The following is a 16178-nucleotide window of genomic DNA, read 5'->3' as shown; positions in this document are numbered from 1 at the left end:
TGATCATAGGGAAACCCCCTTTCTTAGGTGATCCACTTTTAACCACCACTGTAGCTGAGAATAGATCTTCATTGACAGGTAGAGCCAAATCGAATAGTCTTGAGACTGTGGGTTCCAACAAGACAGTAGAGTGTGCTGAAAGAAGCATATGCACCCTCGCCCATGGCACCATCTCCAGGATTGCCACCATCAATCTGAGCACCTGAAGATAGGACCCCACTGTCATGTGTATGGTGTTCGTCAGACACACCTGCGCCATCAGCTTCTGAATATAGCCCTCCGGCAGGAACACCCTGCCCTGTTTTGTGTCTAACTGAACACAGAGATTCTCCAGCGACTGTGATGGCTGAAGATAGCTCTTGGCCAGGTTTATGACCCAAACTAACTCCTGCAACAAGATCACCTGGCAAAAGACCCGGAGGCTCTTTTTCAGAAACTTGGTCTGAATCAGCTAGTCATCCAAGTACAGGATCCCATCCTTTCAATTCCGCCACCATCATCACCATAACCTCGGAAATATTTCTGGGCACAGTGGCCAAACCAAAAGGTAGCGCTCGAAACTGATGACGACATCCCAAAACCGCAGAACTCGCTGATGTTCTAGTCAAATGGGAATATGCAGGTACGCTTCTGAGAGATCCAGAGACATCAGAAACTCCCCTGACTGCACCACCATTATCACTGAGTGCAAGGTTTCCATGCAAAAACGAGTCACATGCAAATGAAGGTTGACGCCTTTGAGATCCAGAATGGGATGAAAGGAGCCCTCCTTTTAGGACACCACAAAATAAATGGAATATCAGCTCCTATTTACTTGAGATGTGGGCACTGGAACCACAGCCCACAGAGTCTTGACAATGTAAGCTCCATGGCCTGTCTCTTCTGAGGAGAGTTGCAGGTAGACACCATGAACAAGTCCCGAGGAACACTGCAAAACTCCAGCACATAGTCATCTCTTATCACTTCCAGCACCCACTGGTCTGTTATGATCTCGACCCACCTTTGATAAAGAAGAGATAGACGACTTCCTATCTCCATATCCCGATTGGGGGGGGGGGGGGGAGGAGTCGGCACACCTTCATTGTGAGGCTCAGGGTGTTCCACTACCTGAGCCTGCGCCCCGTCTGGGCTGTCTGGGATGAAAGGACTGAGATCTACCAAAGCTAGAGTTCTCTGATAAGTTGCTCCTCTATAGAGTCAAAAACACCTGAACCATCTAGTATGACCTCTTGTGCTGAAGGAACGCAGCACCTGTTTCTTATCCTCTGAAAAATGAGGAACCAGGGACTCACCCCATTTCTTGGCCATTTTCTCCAGCTCACTCCCAAATAAGAGTGAGCCTTTAAAGGGCAACTTCGTACGGTTAGATTTCAAGGTTGTATCAGCTGACCAATTTCTCAGCCATAGCTGACGCCTAGCCACTATTACTGAAGCCACTCCTCTGGCCTTAGTGTGGACCAAATCACGGCCTGCATCTGCCACAAAGGCAGCTGCTGGTTCCATCACTGCCCTGGAATTCATGTCATCGGCCTCCTTAGAGAGCAGTAAACAAGGAGTGAGCCACCAGAGAACAACAAGAAGCTATCTGCAAATTCACTGCCATTGCTTCAATGGCCTGCTTAAGGATAGCCTCAATTCTCCTATCGTGAGCATCCTTTCAAGGCTGCTCCCTCTTCTACAGGAACAGTCATCCGCTTGGCAACAGCACATACAAGCACAACCATCTTCAGAAAATGTAAAACTCTCTTGCAGCTGGACACAGGGGGATACAGGCGCTCCATTCACGATCAATTAATTCTTGAATGGCTCCCATAATAGGGAAGAAGCATGAGGCTTTACACAAGGAAATCAGAGCTGGTAACTCACCTCTGTGAAAAAACTTAACATAGTTCTATATAGCTCCAATCCTTGAGGAATTTCACCATCCTCCAGGGAGTAAGGATTGGTCTCATTATCTGTGTTATCAGGAACCCAATCGGGAAGGCCAGATCCAGGCATACCCCAGCACTTACCCGCAAGCCCCAGGCGTGCGGGATTTCACTGTTTGTGATCCTGGGTTATTAGAATTGGCCGGGAACTGCACCTGAAGGAAGGAGTGCAATCCTTGAAAAAATTCTACCCAAGAAAAGTCAGAAGGATCCATGCCAAAACCAGGGGCCAACTGACCTGCGCCTTCTGAACTACCTTCCCCCGTTGAGGAATCAGTTAGGGGAGCTCCAAAATAAGGGGACCCTTCAGACAGCTCTTTTTCCATTCCCGTACTAGGCTGGAAAGAACCAGGCTTAGTGAAATCTGAAGGAAATAATTCTGCCTGAGCCTCCAAACACAAATTCAAAGGTTGAGATACCCGAATATGACAAGCAACACATAGGGCAAGGCACTTAGGTTTTTTCCCTGTGGGCACCATAGTTGATCAATACACCTAACAGGCACCTCACAACATTGTGCCTACATAAGTGCCCAATCTGAGGTCCCTCAGGATGATCAGACAATGACACAAACAAGAGCATGTGCGTGCTCGCAAAACAGTGCATGCGTGCAAAAAAGGCGGGAGCTTGCACACACAAATAGGCGCCCTGGTAGGCACTCCTATGTGCCTAACTAGATGACCGACTAAAGGCACAACAGGCCGCACAATTGGGTGCACTAATATGATCCGACAGAACTGAAGAGGGTAGTCTGCTGTAAACAAAAAAATGCTTGAAAACGCTGCCGTGGCCTACCACGCAGCGAACCAACAGAGCCTTGGAGCATGGCCTAGCCACAAGGGCTACTCAACCTGCCAGACTGCCCCCATCCCCAGAACTCCAACGGAGGCAGGGGCAACCATCAAATCACGTGCCAAACACAGAGAATGGGGGGGGGGGGGGGAGGAATCCCTACTCAACTCTCCTTCTCTGAGTCTTTTTTTTTTTTTTTTTTTAAATACCTTTTACCTGAACTCATCCCATTCCAGTTCAGTACAAGGACGTCTCCAGCTGCAGGCAGAGAGGACATAGACCTTCACCGCCATGCTTGGCTTCCTGTACCCACTCAGCTGTTTTGTTTTTGTTTTGTTTTTTTACAGCTAAGTCCACGCCACTTGAAAAACCAGCTACCAGGCCAAGGCACTCATCTGAGGGACCATGGAAATCACCTCAGAAATTCTAAACTGAGGAAGGCACCATTTGGTATCACCACAGGAGAGCGGGGTGAATGATTTTTTCCTCTTTTCTCCTTCAAAACTTTAATGCAATCCCCAGTAGGGAGATGCACGTCACCATCTGCTGGAGTTGGAGAATACTGGCAGGCTGATGTTACTGCAGGCATATATATATATACTGTGTTATCAGCTTTGCTCCATCTCCATCTGCTGGTAGAGATGCATAACCCACTGGTTTTGGTTTCATCTGTCTGTACGCTTAAAAAATACATTTTAAAATGACTCTGAAGTGTCACAAAAGGGGGAATCTAAATGAAATAAATAAATATTAAACAAACGTGCAGGGTGCATGGCTGCCGGATGAATAATTAAATGGTTTGCTCTGCTGTTAGGTTTTCTTACCTTATGTTCAAACGAGGCCCCATAAAATCCATCATTTAACCCAAAAATAATTTCATTTGGATTTCGAGCATGTATCTGGAAGGAAACAAAAATCTGTCACTAAAAAGAAGCACAACATAATAACTCATAATACCATACTACTTATAAGAACATTCTTCATCTGCTTGTGCAGGCGAGACTAGTCTAGGTAAATTCAATGGAGAAATACTTAAAGGGTCCCTTTTGCCTTACCCAAAACCTGGGAGCTTTAGAGACAGAAATGGAACACAATGCACTAAAATGATTGCGATCAACATCTTTATTATCTAAACACAAGCAAGATTTACAAGATAAAAACACCTCATTATATGTGAAACAGACTTTATATTTATTGAAACATAGGAAAGGTCAGAAGGAAACTAAAGATAAGAATTAGAGAAAATAATACAATTATTAGACCTGAGAGTAAAAAAAAAGTCATTGGTCAAAACACTTTAGAAAGAACACAACCATTCCATGACTAGACTTAATTCCAAGAAATAGGACTCAAGAGTTGATAGCATCTATATGGTGGTTTGCACAACTGAAGTTTATATAAAGGGTTAATTTTCACAGTTGCTTTTCACTATGACAAAAAGGTTCCTGCTTGGAAATGGAACATTAGAATTGCTATACAGGAGTAAAAGTTTTGCGTATTGTGACTTCATAGTATTCATTCATTCATTCATTCATTCACTGACACTCTTTCAAAACATCCATAATATATCGGGCTTGGTAGTGTGTCAGTGCTCGTGCATGTTCCCCAGCCCGCCGACAGATGGCACAGGTGGCTCCCTGGCCACCTTGGAGGCTCAAACTCGCCATACAGCGGCCACATCATAACACCAGCTACAAGAGGTACTCCTGGGGGAATTCTGCGCTACTGCGGAATGCAGAATTTCCACAGAATTCCTCCTTCCCGCAGATTTCCTCCCGCACCTCGCCGATTTCCTCCCTCGCCGGAAGATTATTTAAAACCGGAAGGACAGCAGCCATCGCGGGACAGGCAGAAAATAGCAGAGGAGACCCCGGCATGCCGCGAACAGAGCGCGTCCCATGGCGCACACTCCATTCGCGGCGAAGATGAAGGCCCGGCGCACCGTTCGCAGCGAAAAGGGAAGGCCCCCGTGTGCTGCGATCGGCGCGCCCAAGCCTTCATCTTCTCTGTGAACGGAGCGTGTGCCGCGGGACACGCTCCATTCGCGGTATGTCAGAGTTTCCGCTGCTATTTTCTGCTCAAGGCGAAAATGGAAGGCCACCGTGTGCCGCGAACGGCATGCCGGCCCTTCATCTTCGCCGCGAACGGCCCAGGTCCCACGGCATGCCAGTGAGAATGTGTGTCAGGGAGGGGGGATGAGAGAGAGCAGGACGGTGTGAGAGAGAGAGAGCAGGGGGGGGGGATGCCGGTGAGAGAGAATGTCTGTGTGAGAGAGAGGGGTGACAGAGAGCATGGTTGGTAAGAGGAGGGTGGGGAGGGTGTGAGAGAGCATGGGAGGTAAGAGAGGGTGCCTATATGAGGGGAGGATGATGCCAGTGAGAGAGAATGTGTGTGTGAGAGAGGAGAGGGGGTGTGGGGAAGTGCGAGACACAGCTTGGTAAATAAACTTTGCCAGCCCTGGCTTTAGCAAATGTGTCTCCGCGTCCCTTGCCCTGGGTGAAAACAATTTAGTTTTTGCTTTTCAGCTAACGCTTCCATACAAGAGCATATGTGCCAATAAAAAGGCTCGCCGCCCAGGCGTAGAACGGGTATAGTTGCTAGTACTTGTATAAAAACATAAGGAACACCACTTGGGATGAATATATTTACACATTTTATACCGCACAAATCAGTCAAAGCTACCATCAAGGCTCTAATCTCAACCCTACAAGATTCCCCCCCTGCCCCCCCCCCCAAAGAAAATCTCCATGTACTAAAAAGGTCTTCGCCTCCTCATCACTCAAATGGGCATAGTGAAAAATATAAAATGGACTCCAACCTGCATTTCTGCAAACAGCATTCCAAAAAATATAACAAAGCAAAAAATAAGACTAAATCTCTAAACAACTGCAACTCTCCATGAATCATCCAGGTAAACTCTTCAAAATGGTACAGAAATTCTCCAGGCCTGAATCCAAAACACCTAATACCACAAACATCAAAAGACTTCACTCAATTTTTCAAGGAAGAATTCTAAAAGTATTTGTTCCATTTTTGACATCTCAACCTTCACCTCACTCACCCTAAGCCCAAATTGTCCCACTAATGCAATTATCCCTCCTTCCACCTGGTCAAGATGGTGAGACGGACAGTGAAATGCTAAGAGAAATTAGGAATGCTAACCAAATTGGTAGTGCAGTAATAATGGGAGACTTCAATTACCCCTATATTGACTGGGTAAATGTATCATCGGGACACGCTAGAGAGATAACGTTCCTGGATGGAATAAATGATAGCTTTATGGAGCAATTGGTTCAGGAACTGACGAGAGAGGGAGCAATTTTAGATCTAATTCTCAGTGGAGCACAGGATTTGGTGAGAGAGGTAACGGTGGTGGGGCCGCTTGGCAATAGTGATCATAATATGATCAAATTTGAATTAATGACTGGAAGAGGAACAGTATGCAAATCCATGGCTCTCGTGCTAAACTTTCAAAAGGGAAACTTTGATAAAATGAGAAAAATTGCTAGAAAAAAAACTGAAAGGAGCAGCTACAAAAGTAAAAAGTGTGCATGAGGTGTGGTCATTGTTAAAAAATACCATTCTAGAAGCACAGTCTAGATGTATTCCACACATTAAGAAAGGTGGAAAGAAGGCAAAACGATTACCGGCATGGTTAAAAGGGGAGGTGAAAGAAACTATTTTAGCCAAAAGATCTTCATTCAAAAATTGGAAGAAGGATCCAACAGAAGAAAACAGGATAATGCATAAATGTTGGCAAGTTAAATGTAAGACATTGATAAGACAGGCTAAGAGAGAATTTGAAAAGAAGTTGGCCGTAGAGGCAAAAACTCACAGTAAAAACGTTTTTAAATATATCTGAAGCAGAAAGCCTGTGAGGGACTCAGTTGGACGTTAGATGAAAGAGAAGTTAAAGGGGCATTTAGGGAAGATAAGGCCATCACGGAAAGATTAAATGATTTCTTTGCTTCGGTGTTTACTGAGGAGGATGTTGGGGAGGTACCCGTACTGGAGAAGGTTTTCATGGGTAATGATTCAGATGGACTGAATCAAATCATGGTGAACCTAGAAGATGTAGTAGATTTGATTGACAAACTGAAAAGTAGTAAATCACCTGGACCGGATGGGTATACACCCCAGAGTTCTGAAGGAACTAAAAAATGAAATATCAGACCTATTAGTAAAAATTTGTAACCTATCATTAAAATCATCCATTGTACCTGAAGACTGGAGGATAGCTAATGTAACCCCAATATTTAAAAAGGGCTCCAGGGGCGATCCGGGAAACTACAGACCAGTTAGCCTGACTTCAGTGCCAGGAAAAATAGTGGAAAGTATTCTAAACATCAAAATCACAGAACATATAGAAAGACATGGTTTAATGGAACAAAGGCAGCATGGCTTTACCTAAGGCAAGTCTTGCCTCACAAATCTGCTTCACTTTTTTGAAGGCGTTAATAAACATGTGGATAAAGGTGAACTGGTAGATGTAGTATACTTGGATTTTCAGAAGGCGTTTGACAAAGTTCCTCATGAGAGGCTTCTAGAAAAAATAAAATGTCATGGGATAGGTGGCGATGTCCTTTCGTGGATTACAATCTAGCTAAAAGACAGGAAACAGAGAGTAGGATTAAATGGACAATTTTCTCAATGGAAGGGAGTGGGCAGTGGAGTGCCTCAGGGATCTCTATTGGGACCCTTACTTTTCAATATATTTATAAATGATCTGGAAAGAAATACGAGTGAGATAATCAAATTTGCAGATGATACAAAATTGTTCAGAGTAGTTAAATCACAAGCAGATTGTGATAAATTGCAGGAAGACCTTGTGAGACTGGAAAATTGGCATCAAAATGGCAGATGAAATTTAATGTGGATAGGTGCAAGGTGATGCATATAGGGAAAAATAACCCATGCTATTGTTACACAATGTTAGGTTCCATATTAGGTGCTACAACCCACGAAAGAGATCTAGGCGTCATAGTGGACAACACATTGAAATTGTCGGTTCAGTGTGCTGCGGCAGTCAAAAAAGCAAACAGAATGTTGGGAATTATTAGAAAGGGAATGGTGAATAAAACAGAAAATGTCATAATGCCTCTGTATCGCTCCATGGTGAGACCACACCTTGAATACTGTGTACAATTCTGGTCGCCGCATCTCAAAAAAGATATAATTGCGATAGAGAAGGTACAGAGACGGGCTACCAAAATGATAAGGGGAATGGAACAGCTCCCCTATGAGGAAAGACTAAAGAGGTTAGGACTTTTCAGTATGGAGAAGAGACTGCTGAGGGGGAATATGATAGAGGTGTTTAAAATCATGAGAGGTCTAGAACGGGTAGATGTGAATCGGTTATTTACTCTTTCGGATAATAGAAAGACTAGGGGGGCACTCCATGAAGTTAGCATGTGACATTTAAAACTAATCGGAGAAAGTTCTTTTTTACTCAACGCACAATTAAACTCTATAATTTGTTGCCAGAGGATGTGGTTAGTGCAGTTAGTATAGCTGTGTTTAAAAAAGGATTGGATAAGTTCTTGGAGGAGAAGTCCATTACCTGCTATTAATTAAGTTGACTTAGAAAATAGCCACTGCTATTACTAGCAACGGTAACATGGAATAGACTTAGTTTTTTGGGTACTTGCCAGGTTCTTATGGCCTGGATTGGCCACTTATTGAAAACAGGATGCTGGGCTTAATGGACCCTTGGGTCTGACCCAGTATGGCATGTTTTTATGTTCTTAATGTATTAAAATGTATTACTGCCTCTCCATCTCCTTTCCTTTTATTTCCATCTATATTTACTTTCTTCCTTCCCCTCTCCCTTTTCTTGCCTGTCCAATCTCCCTTCCCCTCGTTTATTTTAATTTCCTCCTTTCAGTTCATTGTAAACCGGCATGATGTGTTTTTACGAATGTCGGTAAAGAAAAGTTCATAAATAAATAAATAAATAGAATTGTTAGTTAAAACATGTTTTGTAATCTGCCTTGAGGCCATTCATGGAAAAAGATAGAATATCAAGTGTCTATAAATAAAATCAACAAAAGGAACACTACAAGACTTATTATAGTATGCTTAGCAACATAATTATATACAATGCTCAGGAAGCTAATACTAAACATTTTTTTAAAACAAGTGTTCACTGTCAAGAAAGAGACCAGTGTAATAATTTCCTACCTCTCAATGCAAACAAGAATTAGGAACAATAGGGAGGCGAGCTCACATGTCCCAAAGGGGAGAAAGACAATTTCTGTCACAAGAATAACTCAGTTAACCAACTATTGAAACATGAGCCTTGAAGAAGGCTTTTCTTCCAATAAGATAACTTATCAGGGCATTCAGTCTAAAGAAAACAGGGGTCAAATATAAAAACAAACAAGCACATGCACATTTTATGTCACTTTACCTGCTGCCCTAAATACTTCAGTCCATCCAGATTTACTTTCCACTCTATCAGCATCCGATAATGTTCCTTCTTTCCACCCCAAATCCTCACTACAAAACACGATACGGATGTATCTAGCCGATCAGGCATTATTCCAAAATCAAGACTCCTCCATGTTGGATTCTGTTGGTTTAAAACAAGGAAGATTTTAACTAGAATATATACTTTGTCAGAGCTCTCAAATTAAAATGAAGCAGAGCTGGAGATAGGATATTCATATTATAAAATCTAGGTTAAATGAGATGAAAATTTTTTTCTTCATTTTCTTACCCATACTTCCATGATTATATTAAGAATAGGCTAAAAGTACTAGCTTGCTTTAGTACCCATGAGTCCAAATTACAAAAAGGTGGTCTCAACAGTGCCAGCACCAATCTATTGTGGTTTCATCAATAGCAAAAACCCTCAGGATTAGATAAGAACAACGCAAAGGACTATCATGAAAATGAAATGGTTTAATTTTTTATTTTATTTTTTTTAAAGTCCTTTATTTTCATTGATTTTCACTCACAAACTCCCATATTCTTCCAAAGATGACAACTGGTTTAAATCAATTTTCACCCTAATTTTAGACTGATTAAAGAGCAGATCCAGAGCTGCAGATGCAGCCTTTCAAAGCCTCCCACCACTGAGGGAAGCCAATAGGGGCTAACACATGTGCTACATTTCAAGTTCACCCCTACCAATAAAAGCACTCACCCTCCAATCCCGCTGATATAGTGTTTCAAGTCCTGCTTCCCCCCTTCCCAACCAGCAAGTGCCTGCTGTCTGGTGCCACCACTATTCGAATCACTTTTCAGCAGGCTCCTTGGCCCCATAGAAAAGCAGAAGTGCAGTGCTGCAGAGTGCAAAAGCCACAGCAAGCATGTTACCAGAGGAGCAGCCTGGAGCCACCACCAGTAAGGATGAATGCTGTTGCAGTAGGGGGGAGAGGGTAGTTCTTTTTGAGTGCAGAGAGAAAGACAGACTTACTAGACAGGGGATGGGGGTAGAGGGGAGATGCTGAGTGGATAGGTGGGAGAATCTGCTTAATACTGTTTTACTGTCCTGGCTTCTGTCCACCAAAATAAACTCTAATAGTTACTGTGAAAAAGGAGTCATTTTATTCTGCTGATTTTCTCCTGTTTTTTATTCTTTCATAACCCTGATAAATTCATATGAAAAATAAAAACTAAAAATGAAAGTCCCTAAATATTTTCAGTCAAGTCTTGTATGTCTAGCAGCACTTCAGATGTCCTAATAAAAGTTCAACAAACTCAGTAAAAATAAAACTAGATAACTTTAGGCTTTGGTACATCATTATTTGCCATATTTTTTTATTAGAAATGCTGAGCTTTTAAACATCTGAAGGGGGATGTGTCTATGCTGCCTGCCTGACCGCACACACTCTGCTCTCACTCCCTAGGAGCTGGCAGGATCCCTCTCCCTAATTTGCTGTTCTGAACGCCACAACCCGCTACTTTAATTATTAAGGATCCCAGCATTGTCTTGGCAGCCTTTTCATTTACCAGTGTCACCATGTTGAGCCATCCTAAGCGTGTGGACCAGAGAAGCTGCCAAGGCCAGAAGATAAGATGGCGTTGGAGGGCCTGCCTCCGGAAGGCCTCTCAGACGCATTAATTAAAGACGTCACGCAAGTGGTGTCTGCCACGCTCGTGGATAAGCTGCAGCAAATTCAAACTTCTGTGGATGAACTCTGGGACAAGGTGGAGGAATATACTGCTGCTGTCGTCGGCGGGGTGCATGCAAAATTAGCTGAGCATGAGGACCGCATGGTGACACTGGAGGCAAGTTTTTCTGCATCAGAGAAGCAACAGAGGGCCCTGGAAGAGAAGCTGGAGGACTTAGAAAATAGAAGCCGCCAAAATAACATCCGCATAGTAGGTCTTCTAGAAACAGTGCATGGGGAGGATATACTTCATCTCTGTGAATGATGGCTCCCTGACCAGCTGCAGATTAACGCAGCCAGACCGGTCCTAGTAGAAAGAGCACACCAGCTGGGGGCCTGGATCAGAAGCGGCTGCAGCAAGTGATTGTCCAATTCTTGAACTATACTGAAAAAAGTGAAAATCCTGCAAGCTTACTGCAGCAAAAAAAAGAGCTGATTTTTCAGGAGGCTAAGCTATTGCCCTTTCCTGACTTTTTCAGTAACGCACAGGCTGCGCGCAAGGAGCTCACTCCTTACTGCACACAATTATATCAATGTGGGATTAAGTTCTCTTTGCAATACCCCACAAGACTGAGGGGCCTTCCAAGGCTTTTGTTTCTTATTATAAATCTTTATACGCTGCTGGGCCGGTTAATGATTGATCACATCATAATTTTTTTTATGATCTGAAGCTACCAGAGCTGAGTGCGCAAGCGTGGGAGCTGTTAGAATCGCCTATTAGTGAGGCGGAGCTACTCTGAGCTATTACAAACTGAAATTGTTGAAAGCTCCGGATCTGATAGACATGGCTCAGAATTTTATAAAACTGTTAGGCGACCTTATTCTTGCTCCGTTAAAGGACATGTTTGGTGCTGCTAGAGAAAAGGGGCATTTTCATGCAGGTCATAATCTTGCTACTATAATTCGGCTTCCAAACCTGGGAAAGACCCTGCTCTGACTTCCTCACATCAGCCAATATCCCTCCTAAATCAAGACATTAAGTTGTTGGCAGCGGTCCTAGCTAACAGGGTAAGTTCCATGATAGCGGAGATGGCCCCCCCAGACCAAACTGGCTTTATTAAAGGGCCAGCTTTCTAACTCTATTCTTTCAAAAATCTTGATGGTCTCACTTCACTCATCACCTGGCAATCCCGAAGGCCTTCTCATCAGCTTAGATGCAGAAAAAGCTTTTGACTGCATGGAGTGGTTTTGTTTCAGACTTTAAGTCAGTTTAACTTTGGGGAAATAATGCAATTTTGGGTTAAATTGTTATACTAATCACCACAGGCCCAGCTATTGGTAAATGGGACACTATCGAAGACCTCCTTGCTGGGCAGGGGTACTCGGCAAGGTTGCACCTTATCCCCTTTATTATTTGTCCTTGCTTTAGAACCATTAGCGGTTAAACTATGTGCCCTTGACACTTTTCAGGGAACATGGATTAAGAACAATTTCATTAAGCTTAGTCTTTTTGCAGATGACATGCTCCTTTATGTGAGAAATCCAAATAAAAGCCTAAGAGCTATCATTGAGGTTGTTTAAGAACATAAGAACATAAGAAAATGCCATACTGGGTCAGACCAAGGGTCCATCAAGCCCAGCATCTTGTTTCCAACAGTGGCCAATCCAGGCCATAAGAACCTGGCAAATACCCAAAAACTAAGTCTATTCCATGTAACCATTGCTAATGGCAGTGGCTATTCTCTAAGTGAACTTAATAGCAGGTAATGGACTTCTCCTCCAAGAACTTATCCAATCCTTTTTTAAACACAGCTATACTAACTGCACGAACCACATTCTCTGGCAACAAATTCCAGAGTTTAATTGTGCGTTGAGTAAAAAAGAACTTTCTCAGATTAGTTTTAAATGTGCCCCATGCTAACTTCATGGAGGGCTCTGGCTTAATTATGGGAAATCAGTGGCGTTTTCGCTATCTCCCACTTTGCAATCAGGTTAGCAGGTGCCTTTTCCGTTTACCTGGGCCACATCCCACTTTAGATACTTGGGGATTGTTGAGTGCGCTTAACAGGATTTAAGTGGCGCGTACTGTAGAGGAAATTTATGCTCAGAATATCGAGTCCACACTGCAGTCTGTTCAGGCCTTGCTGGCACAGTGGAAAGCTCTGCCTCTTTCTTTATTGGGTCATTGTGTCCCAATTAAGATGGTCGTATTTCCCAAGGTTCTTTACCCTATGCAAATGCTCCCCTATGTCTTATCCTGAAGAGAAACTTGTCGCAAATGGGGAATGAAAGTTGCTACCACCCTCAGTTGATGGGTTTTGGCTTTTGATGATAGAGAGACTAGTCAATTGTGATAGCAGAAGTTGATGCATTGTGTTAACCAACTGGCCAGTGTGCGCTTGGACACCAGCAATCCCGGGGCATTTGGACTGTAGGAAAGAAAAGGTTGTAATGGTCTGCGAGGGGAATTGGTTCTCTGTTTATTAGTAAGCCAATGCCCTTTTGCAATCCAGTGTAACAGTGACTAGGGATGTGAATCGTTTTTTGACGATTTAAAATATCGTCCGATATATTTTAAATCGTCAAAAATCGTTAGAGCCGCGATACAATAACAATTCCCCCGATTTATTGTCAAAAAATCGTAAATCGGGGAAAGGGGGAGGGGAAGGGGGAGGGCGGGAAAACTGGCACACTAAAACAACCCTAAAACCCACCCCGACCCTTTAAAATAAATCCCCCACCCTCCCGAACCCCCCCAAAATGTCTTAAATTACCTGGGGTCCAGAGGAAGGGTCCCGGTGTGATCTTTTACTCTCAGACCTCCGTGCGTTGTAGAAATGGCGCCGGCGCTACCTTTGACCTGTCATATGACAGGTCAAAGGTCGTGTTGCCGTACGGCCAGCGCCATTTTGCGCAAAATGGCGCCGGCCGTACGGCAACACGATTCGACTGCAGGAGGTCGTTCCGGACCCCCGCTGGACTTTTGGCAAGTCTTGTGGGGGTCAGGAGGCCCCCCCAAGCTGGCCAAAAGTCCCTGGGGGTCCAGCGGGGGTCCGGGAGCGATCTCCTACGCTCCTGACGTCGGGGGACAAAAAAAAAATGGCGCCGGCGCTACCTTTGACCTGTCATATGACAGGTCAAAGGTAGCGCCGGCGCCATTTCTACAACGCACGGAAGTCCGAGAGTAAAAGATCACTCCGGGACCCTTCCTCTGGACCCCAGGTAATTTAAGGCATTTTGGGGGGGTTCGGGAGGGTGGGGGATTTATTTTAAAGGGTCGGGATGGGTTTTAGGGTTGTTTTAGTGTGCCGGTTTTCCCGCCCTCCCCCTTCCCCTCCCCCCCCCCCACTGGACCCCAGGTAATTTAAGGCATTTTGGGGGGGTTCGGGAGGGTGGGGGATTTATTTTAAAGTGTCGGGGTGGGTTTTAGGGATGTTTTAGTGTGCCGGTTTTCGATTTACACGATATTTAAAAAACCCAAACTGCGACGATCCGATTCCCTCCCCCTCCCAGCCGAAATCGATCGTTAAGACGATCGATCACACGATTCACATCTCTAACAGTGACTCCCTTTCTGAGGCATGGGGTTTCATAAAGAAGATTGGTAGAGTAACTGTTTGGTTGACATGGAAGGCCGAGACCACCTTGGGAACAAAGGAAGGATGCGTTCGTAGGGTGACTACGAACCCACCTCCCCCACCCCTCCTTATCCTCCTTCCCCTCTCTCCTTCCCCTCTTCCCCCTCTTCCCCTCCTTCCCCTCTCTCCTCCCTTGTTTTATTGCTCCATTGTTTTATTGTTTCATTGTAATTTTCCGCCTGAGTTCATTGTAAACCGGCATGATGTGCTTCACGAATGTCGGTAAATAAAAGTTAATAAATAAATAAATAAATAAATAAATAAATAAATGATAAAACTGGAGGAAGGGAGGATAATGTACTAGAGCTTGCAGTTCTCCGACTTGTCGGGCCAATGTGATTGCAACGAGAAATAGCACTTTCCAGGTTAAAAATTTTAATACCATCTTCCCTAGCAGTTTGAAGGATGGAAACATCAGAATCTCTAGGACAACACTGAGGTCCCATGGGACAGCAGGAGGCATCACAGGGGGGGGGGGGGGTCCTAAGGTGTAAGGCGCTCCTCACGAAGCGGGATATTAGAGGATGCATAGAGATGGAGTCATCCTCACCAGAGGAATGGTTTGCTGTGATGGTACTAAGATGCACTCTGATGGAGGATATCGCAAGACCAGAACTAAAAATTAGGTGAAGGTATTTAAGTTGTTGTTCCAGTGAGGAACAGAAAGGGTCCAAGGATTCTGTTATGCACCAACGCTGGTATCATGACCACTTTCCAGCATAATTTTTCCTCGTGGAAGGCTTCCTCGCTGTGATCAGGATATCTTGGATGTCCTGAGTAATGGTGAGGTGACTCAGTGCTTTCCTTTCAATCTCCATGCAGTCAGGTGGAGGGAGTCCTGCATGGGATGTAGCAACATCCCCTGTTCTTGTGATAGAAGGCCTGGTTTGTTTTTGAGCAGAATGAGCAGCTGTATGGAGAGATAGACTAGGTAGGCTTACCATGTGAGACTGGAAAATTGGGCATCCAAATGGCAGATGAAATTTAATGTGGATAAGTGCAAGGTGATGCATATAGGGAAAAATAACCCATGCTATAATTACACAATGTTGGGTTCCATATTAGGTGCTACAACCCAAGAAAGAGATCTAGGTGTCATAGTGGATAACACATTGAAATCGTCGGTGCAGTGTGCTGCGGCAGTCAAAAAAAAGCAAACAGAATGTTGGGAATTATTAGAAAAGGAATGATGAATAAAATGGAAAATGTCATAATGCCTCTGTATCGCTCCATGGTGAGACCGCACCTTGAATACTGTGTACAATTCTGGTCGCCGCATCTCAAAAAAGATATAATTGCGATGGAGAAGGTACAGAGAAGGGCTACCAAAATGATAAAGGGAATGGAACAACTCCCCTATGAGGAAAGACTAAAGAGGTTAGGACTTTTCAGCTTGGAGAAGAGACGACTGAGGGGGGATATGATAGAGGTGTTTAAAATCATGAGAGGTCTAGAACGGGTAGATGTGAATCTGTTATTTACTCTTTCGGATAGTAGAAAGACTAGGGGGCACTCCATGAAGTTAGCATGGGGCACATTTAAAACTAATCGGAGAAAGTTCTTTTTTACTCAACGCACAATTAAACTCTGGAATTTGTTGCCAGAGAATGTGGTTTGTGCAGTTAGTATAGCTGTGTTTAAAAAAGGATTGGATAAGTTCTTGGAGGAGAAGTCCATTACCTGCTATTAAGTTCACTTAGAGAATAGCCACTGCCATTAGCAATGGTTACATGGAATAGACTTAGTTTTTGGGTACTTGCCAG

At 44.0% G+C, this 16178-nt stretch overlaps 1 long non-coding RNA gene across 1 annotated transcript in view; it reads right to left on the bottom strand.

The window, feature by feature from the left end:
- Positions 1-3543: 3543 nt before the first annotated feature.
- LOC115091869 overlaps positions 3544-16178 on the bottom strand; it is a 32806-nt gene continuing 20171 nt past the window's right edge. The window contains exons 2-3 of the long non-coding RNA XR_003856832.1: positions 9130-9291; positions 3544-3619 (exon numbers count right to left, since the gene is read on the bottom strand). This is a non-coding gene — a long non-coding RNA (uncharacterized LOC115091869). The remainder of the gene's footprint in view (positions 3620-9129; positions 9292-16178) is intronic.

Source organism: Rhinatrema bivittatum, chromosome 5, assembly GCF_901001135.1.
Source record: "Rhinatrema bivittatum chromosome 5, aRhiBiv1.1, whole genome shotgun sequence".
NCBI classification, from domain to species: Eukaryota; Metazoa; Chordata; class Amphibia; order Gymnophiona; family Rhinatrematidae; genus Rhinatrema; species Rhinatrema bivittatum.
Note: the sequence above shows the minus strand (reverse complement) of the source record. Positions and strands in the feature narration are given on the sequence as shown.